This window comes from Teleopsis dalmanni, chromosome 1, assembly GCF_002237135.1.
Source record: "Teleopsis dalmanni isolate 2A chromosome 1, ASM223713v2, whole genome shotgun sequence".
In the NCBI taxonomy this organism is placed as follows: Eukaryota; Metazoa; Arthropoda; class Insecta; order Diptera; family Diopsidae; genus Teleopsis; species Teleopsis dalmanni.
The window spans coordinates 58411429-58427612 of NC_051846.1; the positions used below are offsets into that span (position 1 = coordinate 58411429).

Genomic DNA, 16184 nt, shown 5'->3' on the forward strand with positions numbered 1-16184 from the left:
TAGTTGTCAGTACTGATAACACTTCAATACAATCTGCTCGGGACTTAATTTGATCATTTATAAAGCTGAATTGTTTATTTATTTTTATCGCCATTGACAATGACTTAACGGTTTTTGTTTATAGTAAGAAGTGTTTATAGAGTGTGAGGTTGCAACTAACTTCCATACAAGTTCAGTTCTGTTTTTGCTGGTCATTGTTGGTTTCATATACATTTTGATCAATACAAGCAAGTTTGAAACAGTATTGAGGTGTTTGATGCCATTTTTGCTGAATAATTTATTCTATAATATTCGTATCTAACAATGGTTTCGATCATACACAACTCTTGTTGAGTTCATACTTACCGTCTCAAATCGAACTAAACTAATCTATACAAAAAAATAACAACAATTATTACATAGTATTTATTTTGCAACCTGCATGTAACAAACATGTATGATTTCTCTTCTAGTGACAAGGTAATAATATCGAAATATATTAAAATCGATTAATTCTAATTATCTTATAGATTTTATGTACAATATCGCATAGAATCGCTGTAACTTCTTATGTATCTACTGTATATTTAATAAGCAAAATTGTATAGTTTAAAACGTACATGTTCTTCTGTAGATTTTTTAATGTTTCTTTTGCTACTATACCATTTGATCAAAAAAAATCGAGAGTTTAAAAAGAACGCAAAATTTTACTTTTTAATAATTTTTTTTATTATCGCCTTCAAAGTACTCTCCTCCTGCGGCAATACATGCATGCCAACGCTTGATCCAATTTTCCATATTAAAATCCACGAGTTTTCCTTCCATAAATGTGGCCTTTTTTGCGAATGGCCTCACGCAAACGACGCGTAATGGTAAAATAATACTCCTTATTGACCGTTTGATCGTCCAGAAGGAATTCATAGTGCACCACACCACAAATATCGAAGAAAACAGTCAGTATAACCTTGATTTTGGACCGACTTTGGCGTTCTCTTTTCGGTTTCGGCTCACCTTCGAAGCACCATTCGGTCGATTGTTGTTTGGTGGGCATGTCAAATTCATAGACCCATGTCTCATCACCAGTTATGATGCTTTCGATGAATGTGTGGTCACTATCTGCGTTGGAAATCATTTCTTTGACCACATAACAACGATGCTTTTTTTGAATGAAATTCAGCTAAAAATCACCACACGAAAATTTTTCGACTTGTTTGTATAGACGCCAAACAAAAACTAATCGTACGATATGCGTTAAACTTTGACATAATGTGTATAATAGTGTTGCCAGCGTGAAAATAAAAAAATTTACCGATTGGATAAGCACAGGAACTTATTCGTTCTTTTTTGATCACAAGGTATACCAAATTTTTATATATTGACTTTTAACAATAATTTGAAAATACTAATAGTTATAATTAAATCGAATTTTGATGAAGAATTATAAATAAATACTTCTATAGGTTACTTGTTTCGACATCTTGTTTTACTTATATTATTTATAAAACGTTTATATATACATGAACGCCATTATAAAGAAATAAAATATCAATATTTTATTTTATTTATCTCTTATTTATTATCGATATTCAAACGAAAACACATTGCAGAATTACAGAAGATCAATTTAAATGTTTTTTTTAAATTATTATTTTCTTTTCAATTTATTTTTTTTTGATAAACGTACATTTATACCACCTTTAGCAACTAAGACTACACTATAATTATCGACTTCAATTTCGGTAGGTTTATCTCTTATTTCAATTTCAAAATTTGTTAATATTTGAGCAATGGCCACTTTGGCATTTAATTTACCCATGCGTTGAGCTAAAAAAGTTTTTTAAGTTATATTATAATTATAGTACACATATACATATAAAATTCAAACAAAAAACTCATTACTACTTACCAATGCAATGATGAGGTCCTTCACCGAAAGGCATATAACCGACAGGATTGTAGTTCATGTTTTCTTCTAAAAACCGTTCTGGATCATATCGCAATGGATCAGGAAAATACACTGGATCACGATGTATACCAAATAGAGAAATAATTATTCCAGTTCCTTTCTTAATGACCATTTTTGATAATCTTCTGTACACTAACGATTTAATATGGGTAATCCAGGATATTTACGTACAGTTTCTAAAACAAAATTGTAATATTAATAACTAACAACTGATATCTTGGGTTTATGTTATATATACCCATAAGACACAAATCTAACTCAGTTTGCCTTCATACTTCGCTAATGTTTCCTCCACTTCTCTGTTAGCTTTTGCTAAAAGTTCTGGATTTTGCGATAGTTCGTAAATTGTGAAAGAAATTGCAGATGATGTTGTATCAAAACCACCCATATAGAAGATGAACAATTGCGCAGCTATCATTTCCACAGACATGGATTTAAAAGCATCTGTATAATAAAATCTCTTTAGTTTGTGTACTAGTCATTGTTGGTCATTACATTTTGATCAATACATACAAGTTTGAAACAGTATTGAAATATTATTTGCTATTTTTGCTGAATAATATATTCTATAATATTCGTATCTAACAAATCGAACTAAACTAATCTATACAAAAAAATAACAATAATTATTACATAGTATTTATTTTGCAACCTGCATGAAACAAACATGTATGACTTCTCTTCTAGCGATAAAATATATTAAAATCGATTACTTCTAATTATTTTATAGCTTTTATATACTATATCGTATAGAATCACTGTAACTTCTTATATATCTACTGAACATTTAATTAGCAAAATTGTATAGTTTGAACAGTACATGTTTTTCTGCGGATTTTTCAATGTCTCTTTTGCTACTATATACCAAGTGTATAGTTTTTGCGGTTCTTTTTGGTATAGAAAACATGTAATTTTCAAGGAAAATTAGTTTTTTGCGACATATCATTGCTTAAATGGTTTTCCAACTTCCTCGAATTTGCTAAAATGCTGCTTCTTGAACACATGCCTCATTGATTTAAAGAAGTAGTAGTCAGATTACTGTGGAGACAGATCTGTGGAGTATGATGGGTGTGGAAGGATGCCATTTGCTTGAAAAAGCCATAATTTAAACATAATTAAAGGAATATTCAATGTTCTGTAAAAGAATATTATCGACTGGTATAAGATATTTCTATATATAATTTTTGAGATATATTTGGACTAATGTTATTTTTGAGTAGATACCCATATATATTAGAAATAGACCGACTACGAGACAATTATTTTCATTTCTTAAGGCAACATTAACAACAGGATGTCTACAAACGTATATATTGAAATATTTTTAGTATATCATCAGCTTATGGCTTAAAAAGATAAGAAAACTGACTTGTTGATTTTTATACTATATATATCATCTAGCTTATATGTATTAATTTTAAACACTAAAAATAAGTTTAGCCATTGTAAACTACCTATTAAAAGGATCTTGAATAATCTTATTCATAAATTATACTTGTACGTAAATGATATTTTCCTGTTATTATATATATTACATTATATACTATAAATTTATATAAGCTGGAACAGTTTTCTAGGCTTATTATATTCCAGTTCGCTTATAGAGCTTTATAACCTATCTTGTTATAAGAACTGTTACAACTTTACGAATAACAAGGAAACTAGAAATGTAGGAACAACTGGACAATAAAGGTTAAACTATTATCTAAATAAACTGGAAGTGTGGACGAATAGAGATTTTACAGTTTTTACATTTCACAAGATAATGACTTAAAACTCAGACAAAGAAGATATATACTACTCTTAATTATAGATTAGAAATTAAAGAGAAACTAAAAATGTATGCAGCATGTTCAATAAACATAAAAATCGCAATTCTATAGTCCATAATAATATACTAATATACTTATATTATATTCTACAAATAATTTTTTATTTATCATTATATCCTAGTTTGTAGTGTACAATATTATTTAAATTTGAAATTTAAATTTTATTTGACTATTTCCAATTATGTATTAAGAAAAACAAAACTTAAACTTTCGGATCTCGGAACGGAATTGTGTTTATTTTGAGTCTGTGTCAAGTTCGGGTGCAAAATTTGAGACTCAAACATAACACATGGAGTGGATTTGTAATAATATATATTTTCAATAAATTTCCTTCAAAACGCACATTTCGATGTAATCTTATGAATTCATTATTTTATTTACTTAATTTTCACATAATTGATATCTGAAACGTTTCAAAAGTGCATATATATATTTATATTTCCTTTATTGAATTGATGTTATGTTTCTAGTAATCGGCAAATATTAAATATCAAAAATCAAGTCACCCGAGAAAACATCTGAACATAGAAACTTCAAATTAACTTTAAAACATTTTGTAAATATCACATACTAAATTAATTAATATTGTTATGGGCGATTCTGAAGCTGATGTAAGAAGGAAAGCCAAAAAAGCCATGGAAGACGCTGAAGCAGATCTTAAAGAAAGAATTTCAAAGGCAATCCGTACAAAAAAACAGGAAGAACGTGAAACAGAATTTTCCGGCGCCATTGACAAATGTACAACTGATCTTATGGTGAAAGGTACAGGAGGTTTGGTAATCGGTACCTTGGCTTCTATTTTGATTGTGCGGCGTCGTGTCTTTCCTATCATTTTAGGATTAGGATTTGGAGTGGGTATGGCTACAGAGGCATGTATCACCAAAATGAACGCGGTGCCAGCTAGATCTCGCCGCTAAAGATATTCGTACTGCTTGTTCCAGTAGCTGCCGTTTGGATGAATAAATAAATACTTAAATTATATTATTCCCAATGTAAGTTGCTCTTGAAGTTAAAATACATTTGTCCAAAAATATACTATTTTCTTTGTCTTAGATCAAAGTTCAAATTTTTATGTCGCTGTGGTGTCGTAAATTTTTCTGTCCTATTTCAGTTTGGTAATAATCAAATACTGGATAAATTGTTATGCAAAATATTTTTATTTCTAATAAAGTTTTTATGATTAACACACATGTTTGGAGAAATTATCTTAAACTGTAACTAAAAAGGTATTAAAAATGCATTACGATATTTGTAGGTATTTAAGTATTCGACTCATTATCTGCAGGATGAAACGTTCGCTCATGGCATTTGTTTACGCTCTGCAATTGCCAGGGCATAAACCAACAACACTAGCACCTCTAGACCGTTTTCATTGAACCCAAATAGTTCTTGGAAAATGAATAATATAAAAGAATATTTTTATTCTTTAATATATGCCAATTAGTTCCAATCAGCTTACAATACTTTCTTCAAATAGTTTGCATATTATAATAATAATTTTAGCTTCCTAGTAAAAACAGCCCTTGCTATTAGTTTAAAGCTATTGTCAATATAAGAAAAAGGTAATAATATCATTCAAAGAAGAATTTCCACCCTTTTAATTCATAATACACTGCACCTTCAAGTCATAGCTGGCGAACCGGGCTATAACTATGATCTAAGGTTTCATCTTAGTGCTTGTTAAACAATATTGAAAGTTGATCTTCTAACAGTTTACCTATTTGGTCCCACTTGCTTTTCTAAATTTCTTGTTTATGTTAAACTTATTAAACCTACAGCTTAATATTGTATATTTTTTGAGGTCATCATATAAGCAAGACACATCTTAGAGACTGGTTTTTAAAAATCTTATTTGATTGCAGTGGTCCTCTTCATTGTTTTACTTTAAAAAATAGAATTTGGTTATATAGCTGCAGTTACATATCTCTTTAAGTTAAATAAAGGCACCTCTAGTCTTATTAATTGTAATAATAATATCCGCTTTTTATGTTATACTGCTTTTAAAGTATATTATTGATTGCAAACATTCTATTTTCTCTGTTTTTAAATCTATGGAAGTGGAAGAGACAACTTCATAATCGCTGCTCATGTATTTACTTTTTCCATTAGTAATATCTTGGTATATTGTGGATATATTTCTGAAGTTGCACCATCGTTCTAAGTTGAGTTTCTTGGACTTTAATTCAGCATTTCTTTCAAATTGAATAAAAGTACATCTGGTCTTTTTGATTCTAGCACCAACAACTTCCTGTTTCTCGCATATTCTTGTTATAATGCATTCGAGATATATTATTGATTGCAAACATTCTAACTCCCCGATTTCTGATTAAATGGAAGAAAATGATGCAACTTTATATCCGCCACTCATGTTCTTACTTTTAGCCTTACTAATTTCTAGATATACAGCAAATATATGGCTTACTAATATCTAAAAGTATTATATATGGTTCTAATTTCACCATTACTCTAAATTGGACTTGTGAAGTTTTACTCAACTTTTATTCTAAGTTGAATAAGAGTACATCTGATATTATTGATTCTAGCAATGACATCTTCCTCTTTTTTTATAACTCCTTCAAGATAGCATTCTAGCTCCCCGATTTCTAAATAAAGAAATTTTTAGAGATTTCTAAAGAAAATAAAACTTTCTATCCACCGCTTATGATCTTACATTTACCCTCAGTAGGTTCGAGAAATATTGGAAGTCTAGTGTAGAATATATGACGTATTAATATCCTGAAGTATGGTGGATATTTGACTTTGATTCAAACATCATTCTAAGTTAGATTTATGGACTTTCATTGAACTTTTGTTCCAAGTTTAATAAGAATATAACTAGCCTTATTGATTCTAGCAATCAATATCATGCTTTTTAGTAATGTTATTTATTAAAACATTCTAGCTCCTGAGTTTCTTACTGAATGGAAGTATAAGATCCTGTTTCATACTCTGGGCTCATGATCTTACATTTTTTCTTACTAATTTCTAGATATATGGTAAATATATTGCAATAAATCCATGTTCTTTTTAGTTGAATAAAAGTATCTCTAGCCATATCTCATGTTTATGATCTTATTTTTTCTCCTCACCAATTTAACGACCCATTCGTAAAGAATGTGCGTACTCTATTCTGGTGGGTAGGCAACTATTCCATAGTAGACATAAAACATGTCTCTTGGATAATCTTGAGATAAACTGAGTGTTATGATAGAATATAAACATTTAATGAGAAGACTTGACATTTTCAAATAAATGATCTTGAGGTATGGAATTATTCTACTGAGTGTCTATCTTAAAATCACGAACTTCTCAAAATTCTAAATAATTTTAAATATATTAAATAAAAAACATAATTATTTTTATAATATTATTTCAATTTATTTACATTTAACTGAAAAATATAAATAATAAAAAATTATTAACAGATCGTTCTCTTATATTTTTTGCTAGACCCATCAACTCTTCAAAATTCTCTTAGCTTTGATTACTGCTTAATAATTTTCTCTTTATTGTTTATATATGTTTCTGTTTCCCCATGACTCTTCGGTATAATTGTTATTTTCATTTATTGGTGCTTTGCCTTGATTTTGATGAAATTTTTTCACAGATAGCCGGCAAAGTCATCATCAGTTCCCGCACCGAAGCGCACGTACGAAGTGCTTAAAAGTTTTATTGCAGAAATAATTTGTTGAATGTTCTTTTCAAGCCGCATAAGATAATTATATTTACTTTACTTTTTGTATGCGTGCCTCGATAATAAAAAAAATTAAACATACTTTGGTTGGTGCTTTGTGAGATGTATCTTGTATCTTGTATCTTAAATGGCATAAGATGAAATGTCAATCTTTTAAATTATTTTCTTTAATTGAGAGTTCTTAATTAAATGTGTTCAAAGTGCATTTGTTAAAAACTTTGCGTAATTTATTCGTTGTCATTATTTAACTAAAAAAAGCAAAACATAATAAACAAAGAAAAGGTGAAAGATTTAAAATTTTACTTAAATAATTTTGAATACGTATTTTCTACGTATCTATCGAATGTTTGTGCTTATGTGCCTCGTAATATCTGAAGTTATTAAACGTGAAAGTGTTTTCTGCCCTTTTCTTTTAACGTCAGTGCCAAAACAAAATTAAATTTCTACATTTTTAGATATATAATTGTATATATATATTTCAAGTACTAACACACAACTGCAAATTTGCAACATTTTTAGAATCGTAGAAGCAGTTCATGTGAGTATCTGCAGTAATTTCTATGTGTAAATCATTTCCACTTTCTGCATCAAAGGTAATAAAATGCCAAATATCTGACACATGAAAGAAAAATTTAATTGTGTAGATTCAATTTTTAGTCAAAATATATTCTGCATTTGTATTGTGATCAAAATTTCATTATCCAAATGTTTCACATTGCCGAGGTGTTATTTACTCAAAAAAGAAAATTTGGTTAAAGAAAATCTTATTCAATTATTTCAATGACTTGTAGTATTTTTTTCTTTTAAGTTTTTAGTAAAATTATTTCTAATTATTTGCTTGGTAGGAAAAAACGTTATAAATTTATATCAAACTTATTATAATTTAAAAAAAATAATTAAGTAAATTAGTTAAAAAAGAAAGCATCTTTAATTAATTCGACATTTAATTAAATAGCTGAATAGCAACTGAATTATTTTTTAACTGTCTTTAGCTAAATAATTTTTTTTTGTATTATTAATTATTTTGAAAACCCAATTACCGATCATTTAATTATGTTTGAATTATTTAATTTTTTAATTATTTTTCTAAAATATTTCAATAAGTTAACAAATCGTAATGCTACTATATGGTATATTTTGTTTTTGATCACTTTACATTAGAGTAGAGTAAAGAGAAATTCATTACTATCCCAATATATAGGTTTAAATATCTAAATTCCGCATTGTATAAGTCCGATACGGTTACACTAGATGACGTTAGTAAAATAAGATATCGTACTAAAAAAACTTTTGACAGTTGGATAATTGGTTGACTCAGTTCTGTTTGGGCTAAGAGAAAATACGACTTATTTTATGGTTTTTCTTTGATAAAGGCGAAAACGTAAACCAGGCGCAGCTATAGATATAAGTATATTTATGGTCCTGATACTGTAACAGTTAATCATGCGCAATTTTGGTTTAGTCGATTCCATTCCGGTACTGTTTCGATTGCACAAGCCTGACCTATTTCTGAAGCGTTTGTTGACTGGTGATGAAAAGTGGATTACTTACAACAACATCAACCGAAAATGGTTGTTATCGAATCGCGGTGAACTGGCTAAAACGATGGCGAAGCCAGGATTGAAGGCTTGTTAACAGGAAGGTTTTGCTGTGTGCTTGATGTGATTGGTTGAATTGATGGGAATCATCTTCTATGAGCTGCTCTTCTACTACAAAATTCTTAACTCGGAATTATACTGTCAACAATTACACCATCTGAAGGAAACAATTGCCAGGAATGGACAGCTTTGTACAATGGAACAGGAATTGTATTCTATCAGAATAAAAACCAAAATTTTCGGGAGCTTGGTTGGAAAGTTATTATGCGTTCACCTTATACTCCAGACCTATGACTAAGTGATTACCATGTGTTTCTGTGCATAGCGAATGATTTCGCTTAAAGAAAGTCTTGTAAAAAACAACTGTCTCGATTTTTTTTCAATAGAGACAAGAATTTCTATGAGAGAGGCATAATGAAATTATATTCAAAATAGCAACAAATTATCAAACAGAACGACGCATATTTGACCGAAATCGGCCCATCCTAGCTATGGTAAATAAGCGTTCATTCAAAAAGAATGGATTTGTTTTTCCTAGACCTATTGATATAATTCAGTATAAGATTACCTTGTTGTGAATTAAGCATTAGAACAGGACTAATTTAAGTATTACCAACACCTTTGGTGCAATTACTATAGTGTCTGCTATCTTCTATTGAATTCCATATGAATAACGTTTGTGGTGACATTCTGCTCAAAGTATTGAGAAATACAACTGCTCACAGCGGTACTGTTAAATAATGTTAATTGTTCAATGCTAATATATCTTCGCAACTTAGTAACCCATTGTCTTTGTACAATTAGAAAAGAATTAAATAAACTTTATAATTTTACTGCATTGAAACTAAAAAAACTTTCTGCCGCAATGGGTGTTGCATTACTGCGCTCACCCTTATAATATTTGGTATGATTGGGGCAATATTTCACCATTATTGTATCCTCAATTCTATCTAACGCAAATACGACGTAGATAGAATATAAAAATTTGTAAGCAAAATATATTTGTCCAACGTAATGATGATTGTTTTAAACCGATTTCACTAATTTACTTGAATTTCTAAAACTAAATAACAGATATACATATATTGCAAAATTGTAAGTTTGTTTATCATTTTGTTTTTTCCTTAGAAATATAAAAGTTATTCCAAATTTATTTTCTCAGTTGCCATATTTGTACCACATAGTTTGTTCATATAATGTAGTATAGTAAATTATTGAATATGCAAAAAGAAACAAAAGTTATGAAATTATGTTATCTGTTTTAAAAGTATCCGGAATATGCACTTAATATACCTAGAATAGTTTTATTCCATACGCAGACCCAAAATTTCTAAAATACACTTTTATAAAAATTGTATGTGTATATAGTATTTTTTTTATTTATTATAACTTATAGTAAATATCGCGATCGCAATATTTTTAAATTTGTATATAAATACCTATATTCTATCATTATCTCTTCCCAAGCAATTTACAAGCATTATGATCGCATGGCATTTATTATACATATACTGCCTGCTGACTATAGGTGTTATTTGTTTATTTTGTTTTATATTTGTCTGAAAATAATATTTTTTTAAATTTTTTTTTATTCCAATATTGTTCTTATTTGAAATGTGTCTACTTAGAAAATAATAAGAAAATCAAATGATAAGCTATAGTACAATTTAAAACTCATGTGTTAATAATTTTTAAATAAAATATATTTACTTCATCATATTTAGAAAGCGACTTATAGTACCTCTATAGCTAACGTTTTTAGATCATTTTGTAATTTGTTTTCATATATCTTTCACTTTAACTATGGTATGTATTTTTTCTTTCAGATACCATAACCTCAAATCTCTGTAAATAGTGTGTTTGGACACAAATCAGCTAATTTAATCACTGCTAATTTAAGAGTCTGTAACTGAAACCGATTGATTTCTTAGATATTTGAATTCCAAGGCCCCATATTTTTACTGCATAGTTCGAGTTAGATTTGGTGAAGGATATAACTTATTTGACTTAAGAACCAATTCTCAACTTAGTATATCTATCTCAGGATAAGAATAAGAAAGAACAGGGTATTAGCTCCCATTTGAGCAGAGTACCGCGACCATGATTGATCTTTTGTGCTACAACAGAACCTTACTGTTCTATCTCAGGATAGTTTGACCCAAATTTTTTATTTCAGTACTATTATGTTCTTATCAAAGTGTTTGAATTCCCAATTTGATATTGGTCTATATACAAAGATCTAAATTCCAAAATAGAGTTTTAGCCTCTTGTCGTATTGAATTATGTATGAACAATGCAGTATACATCTTTAAAAATATATACTGGGCTATATGTAATGATATATCTTCCACTGGTTACATAATTTTTTTAACAAAAATATTTCTTTACTGTGATCTCTTAAAGCCAACAAATTTTTGATGTTTGGCAAATAGTAAAGCTGGTACCCGCACCTCTCTTTCTATAAAGTGTTTCTCTTTAAAAAATGACAAATGAGTTCTCTCTTCATTATTTGCAGATTTTATTTTTTGATCCAAAACTAGATAAATTCATTTATAGTCTAATAAAAATATTTATTTGTTTATAATAAAACTTAACACTTAGTACAAAACAATAAATTACATATATAGTGTAAATACAGAACTATGGAAACAAATGCACACACCTGGTAATAAAAATAATTGTGATACTACGAATAGTGTAAAATTAATTTAAATTTGACTAATGTGGCTTTTGAAAGTTTGCATAATTAAGATTAAAGAGACTAAGTTTTTTCTAATTAACATCAGAATTATTAAGCAGTTAGTATATCACTGACATGTTTTGTCGAAAAATTGTGGATATCCTATCAAGTAGCATACCTATAAATGCTACGTATATTTTAAATGCACGGAACCTTCTCGAATTGGAAATTTGTCTATATTATCTATGTTAGATGTAGCCGCTTTGAGTACTTTGAGTAAACCTTATAATTAATGATATATTACAATTTAGATATGTATATTACTATGATGTAGAAAAACGAATTCATCTTTAGCTGAATGTTATTAAAAAATAATAATAATATTGAAAAATAATAAACATACTGTAAATGGATATTCAGCCCGCCAGGAAAGGGGTTAGAATATTCCTGAGGCAATGCGTGCCAGTCGTAAGTCGAACTGTACACGCTAATGTTTGAGGGAATATTGTTAACAAAGAATTTTTGAAAGACTAAATACATGAGAGTCCTAAAAATTTGGATCAGAGATTGCACTGGTCATATTAACAAAGAGTGTCAGTCTTTAAATTCTTTAAAGCTTATTCATTAATACAGCAATTAAGTAAACTTAAGGACTGCAGTTGTAGCAGGAATAATCTGCAATATACCAATGAGGTTTGGTTATTTTACACATACACGATTTTCTGTATCTGCTATTTATTAATGATAATTAATATATATGATATAAAAGCTAATTTAAAAAAAATTAGTTATCTAACAATATTAGTTAGCAACGAAAATTCTAACATGAACACATTTCAAATGTATCTGAAACTGGTCAATGCTCAGACAAGTGAATCATTATATAATATAGATTATCGCGAACTGAAATGCTTGTTTGTTTAATGGACTAAGTGCTAAATATTTCGAAAATATTTCTCTTATCAAATGTATCCGCCTACATTTAGCATTCCAGTATTTTTATGTTCTTTTGCTTACATTTCATGACTTACCTACATAAAAATATGCTTATAACGAAGAGAATAAAAGTATTTGTGATACATAAAACGAAATTCTGGTTTCCGCTTTAGGCTTTTCGCATAAGGTTTAACGTTTATTGACCTTATGAACCAAAAACCAATTCAAACTAATCGATACCTGGTTAATCAAATCGATTGCTGCTCTTCTTCACTTACGACATGTGCTGAATTTCATTAATAAACTGCAATAAGTTAATAATGAAATGCAGTTCTTGTCAAACCGAATTATCTCCACCCCATGTCTTATAATTACTTTCCCAGATCGCAATCATTAGTGTCAATTGTTGGCTGCACTCCCATTAACATTACAACTGAAATAATTGTCAAAGGAAAAGTGTAAAGAACTTTTATGACGACATTCATGATGGCCAATTGAGATATTACCATCGCCTACAGAAACATAGATACATACTTTCTCTTTTGGCATCTTTATAAAGCCTTTGTAATTGATTTCATTCAATTCTTTTCGGTTTTTTTGTTTGAATTTATTTATTGCAAAATTAATGTCAATAAATTGAAATCACTTTTCGCTTACAAAGCACTCTACGATCAGTCTTTTGAAAAGAATTTCATAATTTGAAAATTAAAACAATATTTTTCAACTGTGTTTAATTTCTCTATTTCAAATAGGCACTAATTACACCATTTTGTCATTACACATATATGACATTTTGGACTTCTATTATAATGTATACCCCTATATATACGCCTACGTGCATATAAATAAATATTAGGGTTTTTTTAAAAGCGTTTCTAATAAACTTTTGATGTAAGATATAGAAAAAATATAAGCTGACTTGAGTTTGAAGTCTAGAATTAGATGCTCAGAAAACAAAGCGTTTCATGATGTTATCATTTAAGCTGTTTCGAGTATTGCCAAATACCCATCATCAGTGGTTTAGGAAATAATTCTTGTATTTATTTATTCGTAAATAATTTTTTGAGACTGTAAGTAACAGGAATCGAACTCGGGTCCTGCCAAATGTGAAACTCAGAATCAACGCACCTTAACCAACTGATCCAAAGCCGTACTTGACTTTTTATGTTAGCATATTTTTCTGGAGTTTTGTTACTTTCGCTATGAAAGTTTTTATTAACAATTTTACTTGCTGTGTTTATATGTTCGGGAGGCATTATTTATAAAGAGGCATTTATAAAGAAAATTATTAACAAAATAAACTAGTGAGTGCCCATGACTCTGGGACTAAATAAATCAATCTTCATCCCTACTACAAATTAACAAAGAGTGTTCCATTACCTCTTCAAGGTGCAAATCGAGTATCATAAATAAAATACTACTAGCACTTGATTTGCGGTAGACGTCATTTCAGCTCTTTGCGGTAGACGTCATTTCAGCTAACTAATAGCATGTCTGTTGCCCTTGCCTTTGAAATCGCTTCAAAAACGAAAATTGTGATGTGCTCCGGTCTGTCCTACAAACGATCCAAACCTCTATTATAAATAATACAGTTATTCTTAGTTCAAGATCTCTTTTCTAGATTCACTCCATAAAGCTAACTGTAATGTGAATTCCCTTACATAAAGACTTATCTGGAATTGAAGTGACTAACCTGACAGTGAAATCTCTTGCATCACCTTTATAATTTCTAGAAGTGTATACCTTTGCAAGATGATAAATGTAAACATTAATAACGCGAAGAAAAATAACAAGCAGGACTTTTGAAATTATTATCGTTCCTTTAATTCGAACAAAACAAAGTCGTACTTTTCTGTTACATCTGCAATGCCTGACTCTTAAATAGATTCTCTCAGTTATTAAAAATTATTCCCAAGTTCATCTAAAATGTATATTCAGATAACTTGTGATTGAATTGCTATTTTTAGGTGTCTCTCATGAGTAATAAGGTACAAGGCAGATATAAATGGTTCGAACGTGCTTAAGTTTCTTATCATAATTTGTACTTTTTGTAGTTTTTTTTTTAATTTCGTGAATATTTTTTTATCGGTAATTTTAAAATTTGAAAGTATGTACTTTAACTGTCGGAATAACTCATTAACCACATCTGTTTTTTTTGTTACATGAATCATTTAGTTTTTTAATATTGTTTATTTAAAATTATAATATTAATACTGTCTGAATATACTTTGGAAAAAATTTTTATTGTAAATTTTTATTATGGCAAACTAATTATATAAAAATAATTATATTCATATATATGCATATAATATACGGCAAAGGACCAGTAAAGCAAAAACCATAGCTCATTTGAGCACAAATAATTGTCTGCGAATGAAACATTGTTCCTATATCAGATCTACAGAACCATCGTAAAGACACTTTAGATCCCTTTTATTTCAGTTAAACTGGCTATTACATACGTATAAAATATCATAAAATAGTAGACTAAAGATTGCACGTAGAGCACACTTTTCAAACTACCATATATAACATGGTTCGTCTAATATAAGAAAAGAACTGAGCAACTAATTAATCTTGGAACTCACTGCCAATTGCAATTTATGTACAGTCTACTATCATAGTTGTGAAATTAAAACAAAAAATGAAAAGTGTGTTGCCTTTATTCTAGGGTCCCCGTTTCTCTAATATCTGTCCGATATCACCAATATTGGCATTGAAGAGACATTGCCGTTTTCATGTAACCAAATACATGATCTGAAGTAGTCGTATTATTACGTAAAATCCTTTGAATGGGGTTAGTTTGAGTGTCTAAGTAAGTCAAGCCTACTGCATCAGGCGGGCTACCACTTGTTTTTACCGTATACAAACAGCGCTTGAAACTTTATGAATGGTTTTAGAAAAAAGGGTCTGTGTACACATTTTCAATGCTGAAAATGTTTCATTTTGTAAACACTTGACCTACTCAACTGCTGTAATTTTAATGCAATTTTAACAGTACATATCAAAAATTTTACCGATCACTTTTTATTCTAAAATATATAACTTCCAAAAAACGTACTGATTCAAACTGAAAAACATTTATAAATAAAAAATTATTAGTTAAGTATAATTTTTTAAACTTTACTAAAGTTATCAACAGTCCTTGTCTTTTATTTTATTAAGGTTAATAGTCTTAAACTTCCTTGAACTTAATTATATAAAGGTCTTTCCAGTAATGAATGCAAAAAAATGATCCATAATGGCCTCGAAGTGTAGAGTAGTATTATCAGATTTTTATTACTTTTAACGATGCTAAAGTAGGAACCAAGTAAGAAGAAATCTTTAAAAACTCCATTAATTTTAAAGTTCTCTCATCAAATTGATTTCAGTTTTAATATTTATTTTTTTTTTTTTTATTTTTTTTTTATGTTATAAATATAAATATACCTAGTTTATTTAACGATACCTATAAAATTGATTGGCCGGTATTTTGTCATAAATTTTATTTTATTATTTT

At 28.9% G+C, this 16184-nt stretch overlaps 1 long non-coding RNA gene across 1 annotated transcript; it reads left to right on the plus strand.

Moving 5' to 3' along the window:
* The first annotated feature begins 3949 nt into the window (after window positions 1-3949).
* LOC119673286 lies at window positions 3950-4971 on the plus strand. Its single transcript, XR_005252035.1, has 3 exons — window positions 3950-4128; window positions 4248-4769; window positions 4831-4971. It is a non-coding gene; the product is annotated as an uncharacterized LOC119673286 (long non-coding RNA).
* The last annotated feature ends 11213 nt before the right edge of the window (window positions 4972-16184 follow it).